The sequence below is a fragment of the Dipodomys spectabilis genome, unplaced genomic scaffold (genome assembly GCF_019054845.1).
Source record: "Dipodomys spectabilis isolate Male_0828 unplaced genomic scaffold, ASM1905484v1 ptg000463l, whole genome shotgun sequence".
In the NCBI taxonomy this organism is placed as follows: Eukaryota; Metazoa; Chordata; class Mammalia; order Rodentia; family Heteromyidae; genus Dipodomys; species Dipodomys spectabilis.
This window is the reverse complement of record NW_024871140.1, coordinates 1,111,184-1,130,168: the sequence shown is the minus strand read 5'-3', so window position 1 is coordinate 1,130,168 and position 18,985 is coordinate 1,111,184. Positions and strand designations below refer to the sequence as shown.

General features: G+C 38.5%; 1 pseudogene; it reads left to right on the top strand.

Annotated features, from left to right (window-relative positions):
* The first annotated feature begins 278 nt into the window (after window positions 1-278).
* On the top strand, window positions 279-9,017 carry LOC122098176 (annotated as a pseudogene).
* The last annotated feature ends 9,968 nt before the right edge of the window (window positions 9,018-18,985 follow it).

Here is an 18,985-nt window from a genome sequence, read left to right as displayed (position 1 = left end):
GCTCTACTTATTCTATTTAATCTCCTTGTTGCTTCAATTGGAAATAATAAAGGGTTTTGTGGCAAAGATTGCAGTTTAAAGCCAGCCTGGGCCAAGAAATCCCTGAGACTCCATCTCCCCACTAACCTGCAAAGAGCCAGGCTGGAAGCATGGCTCAAGAGACTCATCTCTAATTAACCAGCCAAACACTGGAAGTGGTACTGTGACTCAAACTGGTAGAGAACTAGCCTTGAGCAGAAGTGCTCAGGGACAGTGCCTAGGCCTTGAGTTGAAAGCCTATGAATGCCAACTGGGACGAACCATCCCAGCAACAAGCACCTAGATCCCTGGAACTCAGTCAGTCTGGGGAACAAGGGACCATGCAGAGGAGTAAGAGGGGATGATGTGAAGACATCAGCCACTTTGTGCCTGCCCTTCCAAAATTAATCAGAGCTAGGAGGTCAATAGAAGTAAGAAATCTGCCATCTACTGTCCAACTTGTATACCTTTTAATTGGACAAGAATTTACATTCTTGCATTTGTTACCTGACATTCTCCCCTACCTAGTCACCAGATGTCTGAAGTAGCTAGGGATATTTCTACCAACTCCAGGACAGCCTAGTCATCCAATTTTTAATTTTTAACCCCAAGTCCTTCCTCTTGCCATTTATTTGCTCTCTAGTATTTTTTCCAGCCCCTCAGTGCCTCATGAGACTTTCCCCAGACTTCATCCAAGAGACTTGCTTCCTCCAGACTTCATCTAAGGACTCATGCCTACCAAGGGACAGCTGCTGCTTGCTGTATTCTCTGGGAGGAGACCATATTCCAGCCTTTTACCCCTAATGTCGATGCCCTTTGTCAACAGGAAAGAGCCAGAGAGAATCTGTGCCCTATTTCATGATTATTAAAGGCTGGAATGTAAGGTCCACTCCTGGATGGCTAGCAGATTCCACCTTCCCCTTACCTGAATACCACATGTGTGGTGCTGTTCTTACTTGGCCACCTCTTCTTTAGAAACCTAACAATAGAAAGTGGGGTGTACACATAATAAGATGGTACATGAAGAAGACCAAGTCAATAGACAATTCAACCATTTTGTGTGCATTTCTTAAAATTAAGAGACAAGTTTTGAGTCAGGAGCCAGTGTCTCACACCTGTAAACCTAACCACTCAGGAGGTTGACATCTGAGGACAAATCCCAAGAGATCCTATCTCAAATTAACCAGCAAAAAGCCTGAAGTGTGGAGATGAATCAAGTGACAGAGAAAAAGCCAATAGAGAGCCCAAGGACTTAAGGTTAAGCTACAGTACCAGAACAGATAGATAGCCAGAGAGAAAGAGAGAGAGATACAGAGAGAGAGAGAGAGAGAGAGAGAGAGAGAGAGTGACAGAGAGACAGAGAGACAGAGAGAGAAGAGACAGAGAGAGGAAAGACAAAGAGCGAGAGATGGTTCTATCCCAAAGGCCAACCAACTGATCTTTAAAAAAATATTTTAAAAATTATGTTTAAGTAGTTGTTCAAGAGGTTACTGTTAGGTTTTTAAAGAGGAGGTTACCAAGTAAGAACCACAACACACACATGATATTCAGGTAAGAGGTAGGTTTATTCATTCTGGCTGGCACCAGGCCATGTTGGCACTCCATGCAGCTGAGAGAGAGGGGTGTCTGGCCCTGGGCTAGACCTTATCTAGAGTAGGAGTGGGGGAAGGTGTGGCCACATCGAATGCAGAGGTAACCTCAGTGGATGCAGATGTGACCTCTTCCAGGTGTGCCCGTTGCCTAGGTAATGCAGGTACTGGGTGGAGACTTTGCTGTGAGGAGGGAGGAGTCTGCTCACCATCCAGGAGCAGACCTTACAGTTACCATTCAATAACTCAGCATTTTGATTAATGTCACCCCTGCTGTGATTCTCCCCCACTCCTCCCAACGCAAACCTGATTGTCTATAAGACAGGATTTTTGTGAATTTTTTCTTTCACCTTTCCTCCTGGAAAATGTTTCTGGTTACTAAAGTATAAGACCCTTGCAAATCTTAATTATAAAACTTGGTAAGTTTACTTAAATGATCAATGTAGGCATCCAAATATCTCTCATATTGTCTACAATTCAAGTGCTAAAGGTGAAGGAAAGGAGGAGCCAGACATTAGATGACTAATATGTTGTTCATCCTATTCTTTGTAGAACTGAAGACAAAGTAGACACTGTATGTGAGCTAGTGTGAGGAGAACATTAAATAAGGAGAGATGGAAATGTATCATAACCATCAACTGGTTTTACTCCATTTTGAACCTAGTCAGCTAATGATGTATTTATGATAAATAACATCTATCTAATACTAAATACAGAAATACTGTTTCTTCCCCCTTTTTTTCTTGACTTTTATTCTGGCTTTGTTAGTGAGAAGGCAGAGTCAACCTTCAGATTGTTATTTACCGACCAGTGTGAAAACCTGTGAGTTAACTAAAAACAAATCAAATAAGAGTGGAGGCTCATGCCTATAATTCTAGCTACTCCAGAGGCTGAGGTCTGAGGATTAAGGTTTGGAGACAGCCCAGGCAGGTAAACCCTTAAGACTTATTTTTATTTTATTTTATTTCATTTATTTTTTTTTAATTTTATTTTATTTTATTTGAGAACATACTGTACAGAGGGGTTACAATTACATGGGCAGGATAATGCATACATTTCTTACCAAGCATTGCAGCCTCCTCCTTTGTTTACCCTTCACCTCCCTTCCCAGTCTCCTCCCTCCCCCCCACCCAATCAAACCCCCCTTCCCCCCCCCCCACCGACATTGTAAAGCTGGTTTTGACATGACATTTTGTACTTCTCATTGTTGCAACAGGTCCACCTGAATCCTTAAACGACTTGTTTGTCCCCATCTCCTCCACATGTTATACTGACATCAAATATAGTGAAAGTGGGGGTTACACTGTGGGGGAGGGACATACAAAGCAACAAAGAAATAATCTTATAAATGGGTTAGAAACACATGCATGAAAGAAACAAAAACATTAAAATACATATTTAAGGGTTCGTTTTCCTAACATCACATTATCTGACCTTTTCCGCTTGACTCATACCTATACTCGATATTGCAAATAAGGGAAACCATGGCATCTATGTTTATTGCAGCATTATTTACCATAGCTAAGATATGGAACCAACCCAGATGCCCCTCAGTAGATGAATGGATCAAGAAAATGTGGTATATATACACAATGGAATTCTATGCCTCCATCAGAAAGAATGACATTTCCCCATTTGTTAGGAAATGGAAAGGCTTGGAAAAAATTATATTAAGTGAAGTAAGCCAGGCCCAAAGAAATATTTCATTTATTTTTTGTCGGTCATGGGGCTTGAACTCTGGGCCTGGGCGCTCTCCCTCAGCTCTTCAGCTCAAGAGGAGCGCTCTATCACTTGAGCTACAGCTCCACTTCCGGTTTTCTGGTGGTTTATTAAAGATAGGAGTCTCAAGGTCTTTCCTGCCCGGGCTGGCTTTGAACTTCGATCCTCAGATCTCAGCCTTCTGAGTAGCTAGGATTACAGGCGTGAGCCACCAGCGCCCAGCTAACCCTTAAGACTCTTATCTCAAATTAACTAGCAAAAAATTGGAAGTGGAACTATGGCATACATGGTAGATGGTAGAGAACCAGTCTTGAACAAAAATGCTCAAGTCCAGCACCTAGAACCTGAGTTCAGTCTCCAGCACTGGTGTACACAATGTTCATTGGATCCTACAGAGAAGCCAAGCAGTTGAAGCCCTGAGAGCTGGCTGGTATTGGGTATAAGCTTCATGACTGAAGGCAGAGATGATGGATGTCTTGTGTCATGAAAAAAAAGAGAGAATAATGTTTCTCAGTGGCTCTGTTTACCTGGGGACATCACTGTCTCTCAGACTCTCTGTTTACGTGAAGCCATCACTGTCTCTCAGCCACTCTGTTTATGTGGGGACATCACTGTCTTTCAGCCTCTCTGTTTATGTGGGTACATCTGAATTGGTGCCTGGCCACAGGATGTGTTGGGAGGAATCACTTTTACTGTGTCTGCGATTCAAATGCTAATCATTTCCAGAAACACCTTACAGAAATATCTGAACATAATGGTTCACCATCTATCTGGACATCATTTAGCCCAATTAAATTGACATATAAAGTTAAACCATCACAATGATTAAGGAGTTTTCCTAAAAGAATGGAGATTTTTTTCCAAAACTTATAAGTAATACCTTTTTCTCTCATTCAAAAATCTCAAGTCCATTTTTTAGCATCACACAACAGTGTAGAGAACAGTGCTTCAGAGTGACTATTTGCTTTCTGAAAGATATCACTGTTTTAGAGTGTCAATATTTAATCTGGAGCAATATGTGCATGCCTTTTTAAAATACTGAGTAGAGAAACTGACTCCTAAATACAATTAGAAAATAGAAAATGTCGGTCTTGTTTTTCTCTCTTTTATACTCAGAATAAGAAAGTGAAAACACATGACGGTAGTTTATGGTTCAGCCACCAGTATGTTTGCACAACAACTGTTTCCATGTGCAGGACAGGTACCTGTGGCTCACACCTGTAATCTTAGCTGTTCAGAAGGCTGAGACCTGAGAATTGTGGTTCAAAATAGCCCAGGCAGAAAAGTCCATGAGACTCTTATATCCTATTACCACCAAAAAGACAAGTAGAGCTATTGCTCAAGTAGTAGAGCACTAGCTTTTAGCAAAAAATGCATAGGGACAGAGCCCAGACCCCAAGTTCAAGTTCCAGAACCAACACACACACATATACACATACACACATAATACACAACACACATATATACATGCACACATATACACAAAAATACACACATATGCTCTCTCTTGTTCTCTGTCTCTCTGTCTCTCTGTCTCTCTATCTCTCTCTGTCTCTGTCTCTGTCTCTGTCTGGCTCTCTCGCTCTCTCTCTCTCTCTCTCTCTCTCTCTCTCACACACACACACACACACACACACACACACACACACAAGACTCCCGCCCAAAAGGCGTATCTGTGAAAATGAAAGTAAGAAATTTGAGGGGATGAGTGGGTTGGTAGAAATGGGAGAGAATGATGAAAAGAGGGACAATTGTACTCATAACCTGATGTATGGAATTGAAACTTCTTTGTACAACTGCTTAATAATGATAATAGTAATAGTACTAATAAGAGGTAATTGCCAACATTATATCCAGCAACACAAATGCATTGTACTGATTAACTGACATGTTGAGTTGAAACTCCTCTGTACTACTTAAAGAAATAATAAAAGTAAGTAGATAATTAAGCAAATGCAGAAAAAAAAAACAAAAAATAAAGCAACCTCTCCAGCCTAACACATGCAGAATTCTTGAGCATTATTGTAACATAATTAGTTGAAGTGAATGTTTTCTTTCATGTTCATGTTCAGAGAAAGCCTTGCATTTAGAGGGACAGCTTCTGAAATCTGGTGTGGAGAACATCATGTCTGGGGTGGTAAGAATCCTGTCTCATTTTAGTGTTTGTCAAACATATCCTAAGATGCCCAAATGGAGGATAAAATTGGCCCTTGAGACTTTATCATCTAACAATTGCTTGGTTGTAAGTAATGGGTTACTGCAGCTTAGCAGGTCTGTGAAGGCTCTGTTTAGGTTCTCTGTCCTCAATCTTCATCTGTCATCAATCTCATCTTGCTTTTGTTCTGCACCATTACCCATAGCAACATACTACACAAGACTCTGTCATTGCTGGCAGGCTTCGCTGCAACCCTCTGGGAATTGGAAACAAAGTGCTCATTATTTCATGTAAAGTGCTGAACCTGTGTGCGTTCTTATGGAGCATAAGACAACTTTGTTGCTCACGTTTTAGTTTGGTGAACCATGGCAAAACTTAATTATCTTAGAATTCTCATCAGAAAATTCAAATCTTGTCTATGCAAAGATAAGATTAGGAGAAAAAAGAAATACGAAATAAATCCACTTAAAGCTGACTCATTACCTTAGAAATAAATTCATATATTTTTCAAAAGGAGGTAATTGTAAAATAACTAAATTTTTTTAGTAACAGTTCTGAGGCTTGATCTCAGGGCGTAGACACTGTCCTTCAGCACTTTTTGCTCAAGAATAGTACTCTACCACTGAGCCACAGCTACACTTCTGGATTTTTGGTGGTTAATTGGAAATAAGAATCTCATGAACTTTCCAGTCCTAGCTGGCTTTGAATCACAGTCCTTAGATCTTAGCTTTCTGAAAAGTTAGGATTTCAGGCATGAGCTATTTTTTCATCTTCAAAGTAGGTAATTTGTATGGTGCTATTTGTTTATTAAACAGCTTTTACTCCTTGTTTTTTTATTTTAAAAATATTTGTTCCTATCTCTGTGCTTATACGCAGGGCCTTGGAACTACCCTTGAGCTTTTCTGCTCAAGACTAGCAATTTACCACTTGAGCCAAAAGATTGCTTGTGGCTTTTTGGTGATTAATTAGAGATAAGAATGTCACAGACTTTCCAACCCAGGCTGGCTTTGAACTATGGTAACTAGAATTATACACTTGAGCCACCAGCACTTGGCTAATTATTTTTTAAATTTCTCTCTATATTTTTCAAAATAATTCCGGTGATTGGTGACAGTTATTCTTTTGTAGAATAGTATTATTTTTGAAAGCTTAGAGTTTTTGAATACATGTTTCACCCAAGAGGATTATCCACAAGCTGGGTTACATATGTGTGTGTGTCTATATGTGTGTGTGTGTGTGTGTGTGTGTGTGTGTTTCAAAATACTACATAAGTAGAAATAATGTAAATTGTTGTGTGCATGTTTCTATATATAAGTTTAAGATAAATGCCAGGAAATTAATTTCAGTAACTCATTTGTATACATAACTTCTGATATCTTAGAATTTACTAACAAATATTAACTTAAAGAGCCATGTATTCCAATTTATCTGTAGATAAGCTCTTAATCATCATATGTCTCCTTTCCTACTTTTTGCTCCTTTAGAAACTTTATATCCCTGGAGTGCCTGTGCTGAGGGCACAGGCACAAGTATGAAGTCAGAAGGATTTAGTCTTAACATAATTCATGTATTTCTGCATGAAACGCATGGCAAGCTTACTGTGTGTTTCCTTACATACAACTTGAAATGGAGTTTTAAACAGGATGGGAGACCTGACCTTGCAATGATCAGTAGAAAGGAGTGCAGCTTTGTGGCATGTGCCTTTGTGATTCTCACATCCAGGACTCAGCCCAATTTGTTCCACTGCACAAGATTGGCTTTCTGATGCAATAAAACAGATCAACATAGAAAAAAAAAATAAAACAAAGTGAATTTTAAACCAAAATATCATTATAAGAAAGTTAATATACTTCATTTTCTTAATGAAAAAATTTTCTGATAATCAATGATTCCTTTGGCCTCTACCCATATTGTTTTGTATCCCAAAGCTCCCATCTCTGGTGATGAACAACAGTTGCACCATATAAACTCAACCCCAGATAGATTGTTTTCATAAAATTGTAAATTCTCCAAGGATAGCATCTTATCACAGTGCTTTCTCTCTGCATTGTGTGGATTTCCTATAATCAATGCCAGTACAGGAAGGATTATAGACTTGAAAATGGGCAGAGTCTTCTTAGCTTCAGGGTTTTTCACCTCCTCATATCCTAAGATACAAGTCATAAAATTGATTTCCAAGATATATATATATATATATATATATATATATATATATAACTTCGGTACTGGGTTTCATCAATCCATGTTAAATGTAATATGATTCAAAATACAACTCAGAAATCCATATATTCTCCCTTAGTTTTCTCTTGCCTTATCCTTAACACTACCCTCACCAAACATATGTGTATTATTTTTATTTTTGTGTTAACAAATGAATTTGTACAACCACTATGTAATACTGGGATCACATAAACACTGTAACTATTATTTATACATTGTAACCTTTATGAAAAAAGTAAGTAATAAAAAAACTGCATCATATATTGAGACAATAATTTGCCTATATACTTTTCCATGTAATATGTAAGTTTGGCTTTTGTGGTATTTTGAGAAATATATTATGATTAAAAGCAAGAAATTTTTATCTGATTTTAATATTGGCAACTACATTTTGTTCACTGCTCTATGTTTTTGTTGTTACTGAATTTATACATATGAAGTACTTTTGAGAGAAAATGTGAACTCTTTGATCTCTCATTAATCTGCAAATAAGTAGCATTCTTCTACAGCATCCTGTGTAAAATATCATACTATAAAATTTCCCTTCCTCCCTCTCTCCCTCCCACCTTCCTTTTGTCCTTCCTTCCTTCCTTCCTTCCTTCTCTTTTTTTCCTCCTCGGTAATTAATCAGAGATAAGAGTCTCAGGCTGGCGAGGTTGACCAGGGCAACTGGAGACAAGATGCAGGACCCAGTGCAGACACTGAGTAGAATGACATCTTACTCAAAAAGGGCATCCTCCGTGAAGGAAGATCTAAAAGAGTTGGAAAAGGGGGCGAAAGAGGAAGAGCAAAAAATTCTCCAGCAGCCAGTGGTGAAAATATGACTTTGGGAGAGCTGGGAGAGAATGAAGAATTCCATGCTGAGGATGAACGGGCTGTTGAGCTGCAAAGACTGGCCAAATGCAAAACAACTCAGTGAACAGTAAGTTTAGAGAAGTTTTGGAGATCTCAGGAAGGGATTTTGTTCAGTTAGTCACCAAAGATGGTGAAGGCTCGTGTGCCCTTGTGATCCAGCCCTGCAGGTGGCCTGCCAGGAAGCTGCCCCAGCCCGAGTTTATCAATGCTTTTTCAACAACCCGCATACCTGACAACCCTGGTGGAAGTTTGCCCATCATGATCATGCACCTTGAAGAGTATCGAGGCATAGTTCCTTGGTCCTCTGGTGTTTGGTGGTGTGAATCTGACAGGATAAGTTGGAGTGGAAGCTGTCTGGGTGTGAAGCGATCAAGACAGACCTGGAGAAGCCAAAAAAACTGTCGAAGACAAGATGTCTCTCAGAAAGAAGAAAGCAAGAACAAATCCTTTTTAGGTGTTAAGTCTTTTCACCATTATACTTCCAATATTATACATTTCTGAAATTAATGCTGAGAATTGCCTTCAATTTCTGGAAACTCTCTTTTTCAAAAAAACAGTAACATTAAAAATTAAACCTAGGGTTATGATGGCTTCATAGAAGGAGTTTGGTAATGAACTTTCTCTTTCAATTTCATTGAAGAGTTGGAGGAGTATTGGTGTGAGTTCTGCTTTGAAGGCCTTGTAGAATTCAGCAGGGAACCCATCTGGTCCTGGGCTTTTCTTGGATGGGAGGTCTCTTATTGCTGGTTCTATTTCGATGCTTGATATAGATCTGTTAAGTTGGTTTAAATCATCTTGCTTTAGTTTTGGCATGTCAGTATTTGCTAGGATGTCATCCATTTCTTCCAGTTTCTCAAACTTATTAGTATAGAGGTTTGAGAAGTATTTCCTTATAATGTTCTGAATCTTGGTTGTTTCTGTGGTGATGTTTCCATTCTCATTCCTGAGTTTTTTTTTTTCTTTGGGTGTGTTCTCTTCTTTTTCTGATAAGATTGCTAAGGATCTGCCAGTTTTGTTATTTTTTTAAGAACCAACTCTTCGTTTTGCGATTCTTTCTAAGGTTTTTTTTTAGGGGGGTTGTAATTCATTTGATTCTAATTTAATTTTAATTAGTTGTTTCTGTCTACTGGATTGGTGTTTGGCTTGTTGTTCTTTTTAAATGACCTTCAAGTGCATCATTAAATTGTTGGTTTGAGATCTCTCCAATTTGTTGATGTAGAACTCAGATCTATGACTTTTCCTCTGAGTACTGCCTTTGCTGTATTCCAGAAGAGCTGGCCATTTGTGTGCTCATTTTTGTTAAATATCATGAACATCTGAATTTCCTTTCTAATCTCTTCCATGACCCACTGGTGGTTCAACAGTGTGTTGTTCAGCTTCCATGTGTTACAGGATTTTTTTTGGTGGCATTTGATGTTGAATTCTAATTTCATTCCCTTGGGGTCTGAGAGAATGCAGGGCATAATTTCAGCGTTTCTGTATTTGGTCAGATTTGCTTTGTGACCGAAAATGTGGTCTTTTTGGAGAATGCTCCATGTGCTGCTGAGAAGAATGTATATTCTGTGCTGATGGGTGAAATATTCTATAGAGGTCTGTTAAGTCTAATTGGTAAATACTGTTTCTCTGTTGAGTTTTTGCCAAGTTGATCTATCCAGTGAGGAAAGTGATGTGTAAAAGTCAACAACAATCAATGTCTTGGATCTATGGGTGATTTTCGGGAAAGTAGTGTTTCTTGGACAAATTTTGGTGCTCTGGTATTTGGTGAATAGATATTTAGAACTGTTATAGCCTCCTATAGGAGAGATTCTTTTATTAGTATGAAGTGTCCTTAATTATTTCTTCTCACTAATTTTAATTTGAAGTCATTTTATCTGATATTAGGATTGCTATTCCAGCCCGTTTGTGGGGGCTGTATGGACACAAGAGGTCTATCTTTTTTGTTATTGTTTTAAAATGTACTATGCATTTTTTGTTTCCTTTGTATGTTTCTCCCCCTGTGGTATATCCCCTGTTGTCACTGTACCTGATTTTGGTACTTTGCATCTTGTATACACATTTGTCTAATCTGGGGAGGGGAAGGAGAATAACAAATTGCTGAAAGGACACAGGATGACCAAATGCAACAATGATACCCACAGGACAGTCTATTGGAAATGAAATTTACAACTTGAAGGGGGGTGAAAAAGGGTTAGGGTGGAGAGGAGTGTGGGAGGAGGGAAGGGATAGTGGTACAACAAGGGAAGGGGCAACAATGATTGACACACAGTGTACTCATTGCCTTAATTATATAACTGTAACCCCTCTGTACAGCATCTTTACAATAAAATAAAAAATAAATTGCTGGTAGTGTAATATTAATTTAATAATATAATATGGAAAAAATTGACAAAATGATTTCTCAAAATTCTAAATTGTTTTTCCTATATGTAAAAAAAAATTAAACCAAGCTTGGCTCTGGTAGCTCACACCTGCAGTCCTAGCTACTTAGGAGGCTGAGATCTGAGGATCGGGGTTCAAAGCCACCCCAAGCAAGGAAAGTCCATGGGATTTTTATCTCCAATTAACCACCAGAAAACTGATAGAGTACAAGCCTTGAGCTGAAGGTCTCAGGCCCAGAGTTCAAGCCTCATGACTGACAACAACAACAACAACAAAATTAAACCAGTTGTTAGTATGCCAACAATCTAAGCTTTTCCATGTATATTTTAAGTAATCCATGAAAGTAGTCACTGTTTTTGACATGAAACTATATAGGAAGGAATATGTACTTTGACAAAAACTATATGAATCAATTAATTATATAGTGTAAAGTTGGGGGGAAGAAGCCACTCAGACTTTCCTGCCTGACTGGCTTAGAAAGAAGCTCCTCAGATCTTGGCCTCCTGAGTAGCTAAGATTACAGGTGTGAGCTGCCAGGGCCCAGCCACAGTTTCATTCTTTTTTTTCTTTTTCTAATTTTTTTTATTGTCAAGATGATATACAGAGGAGTTATAGTTACATAAGTAAGGCAATAAGTACATTTCTTGTCAAACTTGTTACCCTTTCCTCATTTTTCTTATGCTTTCCCTCCCCTTACCCCTCACCCCAAGTTGTACAGATCATTTCCAACATATTCTCTTGTGTATGTCGCTGTTACATTGGTTCATCCTTTGTGCTTTTTCTCACCATTCTGTTGTTTCCCTTCCCTTCTCTAATTCAAATATATGTATAAATAATACCAAGGTACCAAAATCAACTACAGTGACAACAGGGGATATACCATAGGGGGAAGAACATATAATAGAAACAAGAAATCACATAGTACATTAAAAACAATAACAAAGAAAAACCATGTCTTGAAGTTCATTTTGCTTAGCATCGTCTTATATGGTCATATGTATATAGCTATTGAGCTATTCTGCTCATCTGTTAAGATTACCCTGGATGTATACTAATTATTGCAAATAAAAGGAACCATGAGATATATATTTCTTTGTGTATGGCCTACTTCACTAAATCTGATTTTCTAGTATATGTCTGGGACAATTAGAAAAGGTCAAAAGCTATATACATATGACAAGCTAAGATGAAGTTAAGCAAAATGAACCCTAAGATAAGGACACAAGTGTTTTTTTTTTCTTGCTTGCTATTGTTTATAAGATATCATGTAATTTTTTATTGCTTTCTATGTTCCTCCCCCCACAGTATAACCCCTGTTTTCACTGTATTTGATGTTGGTATAATTTGGGGAGGGGAAGGGAAAAAACAAAAATTTTAAATAGGGATACAGGTTGAACCATTGCAACCATGAGATGTAGAAGACACTATGTTATAAAACAAACTTTACAAATTAGGCAGAAGGAGGAGGGGGGAGTGTAGTTGTGGAACTGGGAGAGAAGGGATGGTAGGGGAAAAAAAGAAGAAGGCAACAATGCTTGATAAGAAATGTACTCATTACCTTGCTCATGTAACTGTAACCCTCCTGTACAGTATTTTTACAAAAAAAATTATTTAAAAAAATTAAAAAAGAGTCTCAGGAGTTCGGAGGAAATGGCGGAGTTGAAGCTGGAGGCTAAACAAGCTCTCGCATAGAAAGCAGTTTCAGTGTTCCTAGCATAGGGAATCACACCAAGTGTGCCATCACAATACAGAGTTTGGCCAGAGAGGGAAAATCCAAGCAAGGAGACAGATCTAAGAACTTGCCGGTAGCCACAGCTGTGGTGGCTGCGGTGGCACCAGCCGTGGCCATAGGTGCCATAACTACAAAAGAGAGAATCCGGGACAAAGGTTCCAGACACAGCCTGCGAGTAGATTCTACACAACACCAGCAAGAACTGACAAGGAGCAGATATCTTCATCCTGCAGATCGCAGACCAGAGACAGTCCAGGAGCCAAGACTCTAGTGTGAGTAGAACACTGCCATCCTCACTCCTTCTCAGGGAGCAGAGGAGGGAAGGCCAACCCTCCCCCACCACTGGAGAACTCCATTTTTGACACTGACAAAGGCCCAGCTGAGCAGCTAGCTCCAACTCAAGACTTGGAAGAAAACAAAAAAATCATTTAGCAGGTCATAGGAACCTGACCTGACCTGCCAGGCTCAACTCCACACAGGAGAAAGTCACCCAGCCCAGGCAAAGGAAGCTCTGCCCCTCAGAGGAGTAACTGTTTTCACTGGTTAACCAGATACAGAGGCTACCCCTCCCTACAGCAGCCTAGACAATCAATTGAAATTCAGTAAACATAAACCCTGAGAATGGCTCCAGGCTGGGCTCTGTGAGAGTTTCAGGAGCTAGCCCCTCAGGGAAAATCTACTGTTTGCTGAAAGGCCTCAACCCTACCCAGAACCTAGCCTCATCACAGCACCTCCAAACTAGAGGAAACAACTATCTCCCTCTTTTGTGATACTCAAAGCAGATCTCCCTCCCACTGAACTAGCCTGGGAGGAGGATCACAAATCCTGGGTAACCAAGAACATTTTTCTGCCTGCTCAAACAAAATGACTTAAGAAACCAATCAAGTCACAGGAAAACCAAATACCAAAAGCAGACCAGAGACTCCACCAAAAGACTGGTTACAGACACAAGGAGATACAGGATCTTCCTTTTCCCTACCCCCAGCTCCATAAAAAATACAAACCAAAGAACTCTTTATTGTACCTTTTTTCAATTTTTAATTTTTAAAATTGTTTTATATTAATCTTTTTTATCCTCTCAATTTTTATTTTAGGTGTATATGTGTTTGTGTGCTTTTTTTAATCTCTTCTGATCTTTTGGTCCTTTTTTATTTTTATTTGTTTATTCTTTTTATTTTTTTCTCTTTCTTTTTTGTGTGACTTAATTGCTGTTCTGCTTATCTCTAGATATATACCCTTCATAGATTATTAGACCTTATCCCCCATTGTGTACGCACTTAATCCAGAAATTTATGACTCAATTCACAACCTCTTAGGCTTAAATTCTTTTTTATTTGTCAGTCGTGGGGCTTGAACTCTGGGCCTGAGTGCTGTCCCTCAGCTCTTCAGCTCAAGGCAAGTGCTCTACCACTTGTTGCTACAGCGCCACTCCAGTTTTCTGGTGGCTTATTGGAGATAAGAGTTTCAGGAACTTTTCTGTGCTGGCTTTGAAGGAGGTCCTCATATCTCAGCCTTCTGAGTAGCTAGGATTACAGGCATGAGACAGCAATGCCCGGCATATTCTTTAATAACAGTATTATCTCTTTATACTTATATAATTTTTAAGTAACTAATTTTAAGAATTTTTATTGTTTAGTTTTTCATATCTCCTTTCTATCCCTCCCTTCCTCTCATCCTATCCTTCTTCTCTCAATATCATTTCTTTAAACTTATGTGATATTTAAGTGTTTAGATTTTTAAATTTAAATTTTTGTTTTTCCATTTTATTCTTCTTTTTTTAAATCTCTCTCCTATCATTCTGTCAAATCCATTTCCCTCTCTGAGATTAGGACTTGGTTAAATTGACTCTCCTTTTACCTCTACTCATCCCTCTAATCCTATTTTTCCCCAAATTTCTCCCTAAACCTAATAATTTCTGGTTTGCTAAATTCTTCTTTGCTGTTCTTAGCCCATTAATCCATAGTTGTTTGATGTTAAATAAATTGTAACTGTTGAACTAGATTGTATCTGCAGCCACTTTGACTGTGCAAGTAGAGGACTTTGATTGGTGCTTGCCTTAAAATAGTGTTCTAGCACAAAATTGGTGTTACTCTCATACCAAATGGGCAGAACAAGCCGAGAAAACACAAGAAAAATGGCAAGTCTGGTTATCTCAACTCCCACTCATGATAATCAGGTGACAGAACAGTTAATGAATAAATCAGAGGAGAATTCCCAAAAATCTCTACAAACAATACTGGTAAACATGTCAATGAAAAGATTGAAAACCTGCAAAGGACTCAGTGTGAACGTGATAGGGAAAGAGAGGAGGCAAACCAAAGATTAATACAGGAATCTCGTGAGCATGAGGAAGCTACTCAAAGATTGATAAAGGAATTGCGTGAGCAGGGTGAGAACAGTCAAAGAGAAAGACAGGAATTGCATGAGCAGGGTGAGAATAGAAAAGGAGAAACACAGGAAATGCCTGAGCAGGATGAGAACAGACAAAGAGAAACACAGGAATTGAATGAGCAGGCTGAGAACAGTCAAAGAGAACTACAGGAATTGCGTGAACGTGAGGAAGCTAATCAAAGAGTAATACAGAAATTGCAAGAGCGGGATGATACTAGACAAAGATCAATAGAGGCATTTATGTAATCCATAAACAGACAGCTGAAAGAATTCAGGGAGACCACAAAGGGAATGCTGAATGGAGCCCGACAGAAGGAATAGGAGTCCAAGGAAATCATAATCAATCAACTAAGGGATTTGAGAATAAACAGTGAACACCAAATTAAGGAAGTAAAGAAGTACATACAAGATCTAAAACAAAGCTCCAACAAAGAATATGAAGTCATCGAAGTCGACCAATTAAAGAAGGAAAAGAAATAAAAAAAAACCAAAGTGGAAAGTCTTGAGAGTAGGTTAGACCATGCAGAAGATCGAATCTCGGGGATTGAAGACAGCCTGATTATTATAGAGAAAGAACATACAACTATCCAAGACAAATCCAAGAAATATGATAGATCTATTCAACATTTGAAAGACACCATCAGAAGGTCTAATCTGAAGATAATGGGTGTAAAGGAGCACCAACAGACAGAAATTAATGGTTTAAGAAATTTATTTAGCAGGATCCTAGCAGAGAACTTCCCAATCATGCAAAAAGATAGGCCTATTCACATACAAGAAGCTTTTAGAACCCCAAATAGAATAGACCATAACAGGACATCCCACCGTCACATTATAATCTGCACAGGATCAATTCAGACCAAGGAGATCTTTAAAGCTGTCAAGGAGAAAAGATCAATCATCTATAAAGAGAAACTAATTATAATCGCCTCAGATATCTCAGGAGACACAATTAAAGAAGAAGAGCCTGGAATGATGCATGCCATGCCCAAAACACAAACAACTATCAACCAAGAATACTGTACCCAGCTAAACTCTCCATCATAACTGAAGGTCAAATGAAAATCTTCTATAGCAAAGAAAAACTGAAACAATATATCTCCACCAAACCAGTCCTACAAAAGATACTTAAAAATGTCCTACACATAGAAAACCAATAAGGCCACAATAAAGGCCAAGAAACTGCACCCAAACTGAGAATCCAAGAACCATAGAAAGAACCCTGTTGCCGCAGCACCCAAGAAGGTGGATAAAATGGTAGGAATTCCCAAACACCTCTCAGTCCTAACTTTCAACATTAATGGCCTTAACTCTCCAATTAAGCGACATGGACTTTCTAGTTGGATTAAAAAGCAAAAGCCTTTTAACTGCTGACTTCAAGAATCACATCTTGCCCATAAAAACAAACACATTTTAAAAGTGAAAGGTTGGAACAAAATCAACCAAGCAAACGGCCCCCAAAAACACTCAGGAGTTCCAATCCTAATATTAGATAAAGTACACTTCAAAGAGATAAAGAAGGTTGGTTCATACTAATTAAGGGATCTCTCCTTCAGGGGGATATTACAATTTTAAACATCTATTCACCAAACAACGGAGCACCCAAATTTATCCAAAAACACTACTTTCCTTAAAATGCCATATAGAATTGGAATCCAAAAAAAACATAGAAAGAATCAACAAAACAAGAGTTAACAAAATTAACCAAATTGACAGATCCTTAGCAAATCTTATCAGAAAAAGAAGAGAACACACCCAAATAAACATAGAGATGAGAATGGAAACATCATCACAGAAACAACCAAGATTCAAGGGCTGGGAAGATGGCTCAGTGGTAGAGTGCTTGCCTTGCATGCATGAGGCCCTGGGTTCCATTCCTCAGCACCACATAAGCAAAAAGAAAAAAAAAGCCAGAAGTGGCCCTGTGGCTCAAGTGGTAGAACCCTAGCCTTGAGCTGAAGAGCTGAGGGACAATGCCCAGGCCCAGAGTTCAGGCCGCATGAACGGACCCCCCCCCAAAAAAAAAAAAACTCTAAAAAATAAAAAAAGAAACAACCAAGATTCATAACATTATAAGGGAATACTTCTCAAAACTTTATGCTAATAAGTTTTAGAATTTGGCAGAAATGGACCTTTAACTAGCAAATATTGACAAGCTAAAACTAAGCCAAGATGAGTTAAACCATCTTAAAAGATCCATATAAAGCACTGAAATAGAAACAGCAAGAAGAGATCTCCTATATATGAAAAGCCCAGGACCAGATGGATTTACAGCGGAATTCTACAAGGTCTTCAAAGTAGAGCTCACACCAATACTCTGCCAACACTTCAATGAAATTGAAAGAGAAAGTTCACTACCGAACACATTCTATGAAGCCATCATAACCCTCATCCCAAAACCAGGCAGGGACTCATCAAAGAAAGAGAACTACAGAACCATTTCTTTGATGAACATTGATGCAAAACTTCTCAACAAAATTTTGGCCAATCGACCTCAACAATTCATCTAAAAAATCATACACCATGATCAAACAGGATTCATTTCAGGGATCCAAAGCTGGTTCAATATACACAAGTCAATTAATATAATTCATCACATCAACAAGAGCAAGGAGAAGAACCACAGGGTTATCTCAATAGATGCAGAAAAAGCATTTGACAAGATCCAAAACCACTTTATGATGAAGGTTCTGAAAAAGTTAGGAATCCAGGGAACATTCCTCAATACAATAAAGGCTATATATGACAAACCTACAGCCAGTCTTATACTTAATGATGAGAAACTAAAGCCATTTCCTCTTTACTCAGGAATGAGACAAGAATGTCCACTCTCTCCTCTTCTCTTCAATTTAGTATTAGAATGCCTAGCTACAGCAATACGACAAGGTACAAACATAAAAGGGATTCAAATAGGGAAAGATGAAGTACAACTCTCCCTCTTTGCAGATGACATGATCTTGTATTTCAAGAATCCCATGGACTCCACTCCTGAATTACTTAAGCTGATTCAAAACTTTGGCAAAGTAGCAGGGTATAAAATTAAACCTCAAAAATAACTGGCTTTTCTGTATTCCAACATTGAGAAAGGTGTCGCTGACACAAGGAAAGAAACGCCATTTGTAATAGCCTACAAAAATGAAATATCTAGGAATTAACTTAACCAAAGAACTGAAGGACCTCTATGATGAAAACTTTAAAAAGCTGAAAAAAGAAATCAAAACAGAACTTAGAAAGGGAAAAATCCTCCCATGCTCCTAGATAAGAAGGATCAACATTGTGAAAATGGCAATACTTCCTAAGGCTATCTACAAATTTAATGTGATACCTATCAATATTCCAACCTCATTCTTCAAGGAAGTAGAAGAGGCAATATAAAAATTCATATGGAACAATCAGAGTGTGGATAGCAAAAGCGATCCATAACAGAAAGAACAGTGCTGGAGGAATATAAATACCAAATTTCAAACTCTACTACAAAGCCATAGTAATCAAAACAACTTGGTAATGGCACAAGAACAGACTTCAGGACCAATGGAATACAAAACCCAGAAATGAACCTACAGACCTATAGGCATCTAAGCTTAGATAAGGGAGCTAAAAAAATAGAACAGAAGAAAGACAGCCTCTTCAGTAAATGGTGCTGGCAAAATTGGTTAACTACTTGTAGAAAACTAAAGCTAGATCCGTATATATCACCCTGCACTAAAATCACCTCCAAATGGATCAAAGACCTCAGAGTCTAAGGAGACACTTTGAAAACATTACAGGATGGAATAAGAGAAACCCTAGGTCTCCTTGGCACAGGCGGAAATTTTCTTAATAGAGACCCAGAAACACAACAAATCAAAGAAAGGTTGGACAAATGGGATTGCATGAAATTGCAGAGCTTCTGCATGGCAAAGGACATAGCTAGCAAGATCAATAGAA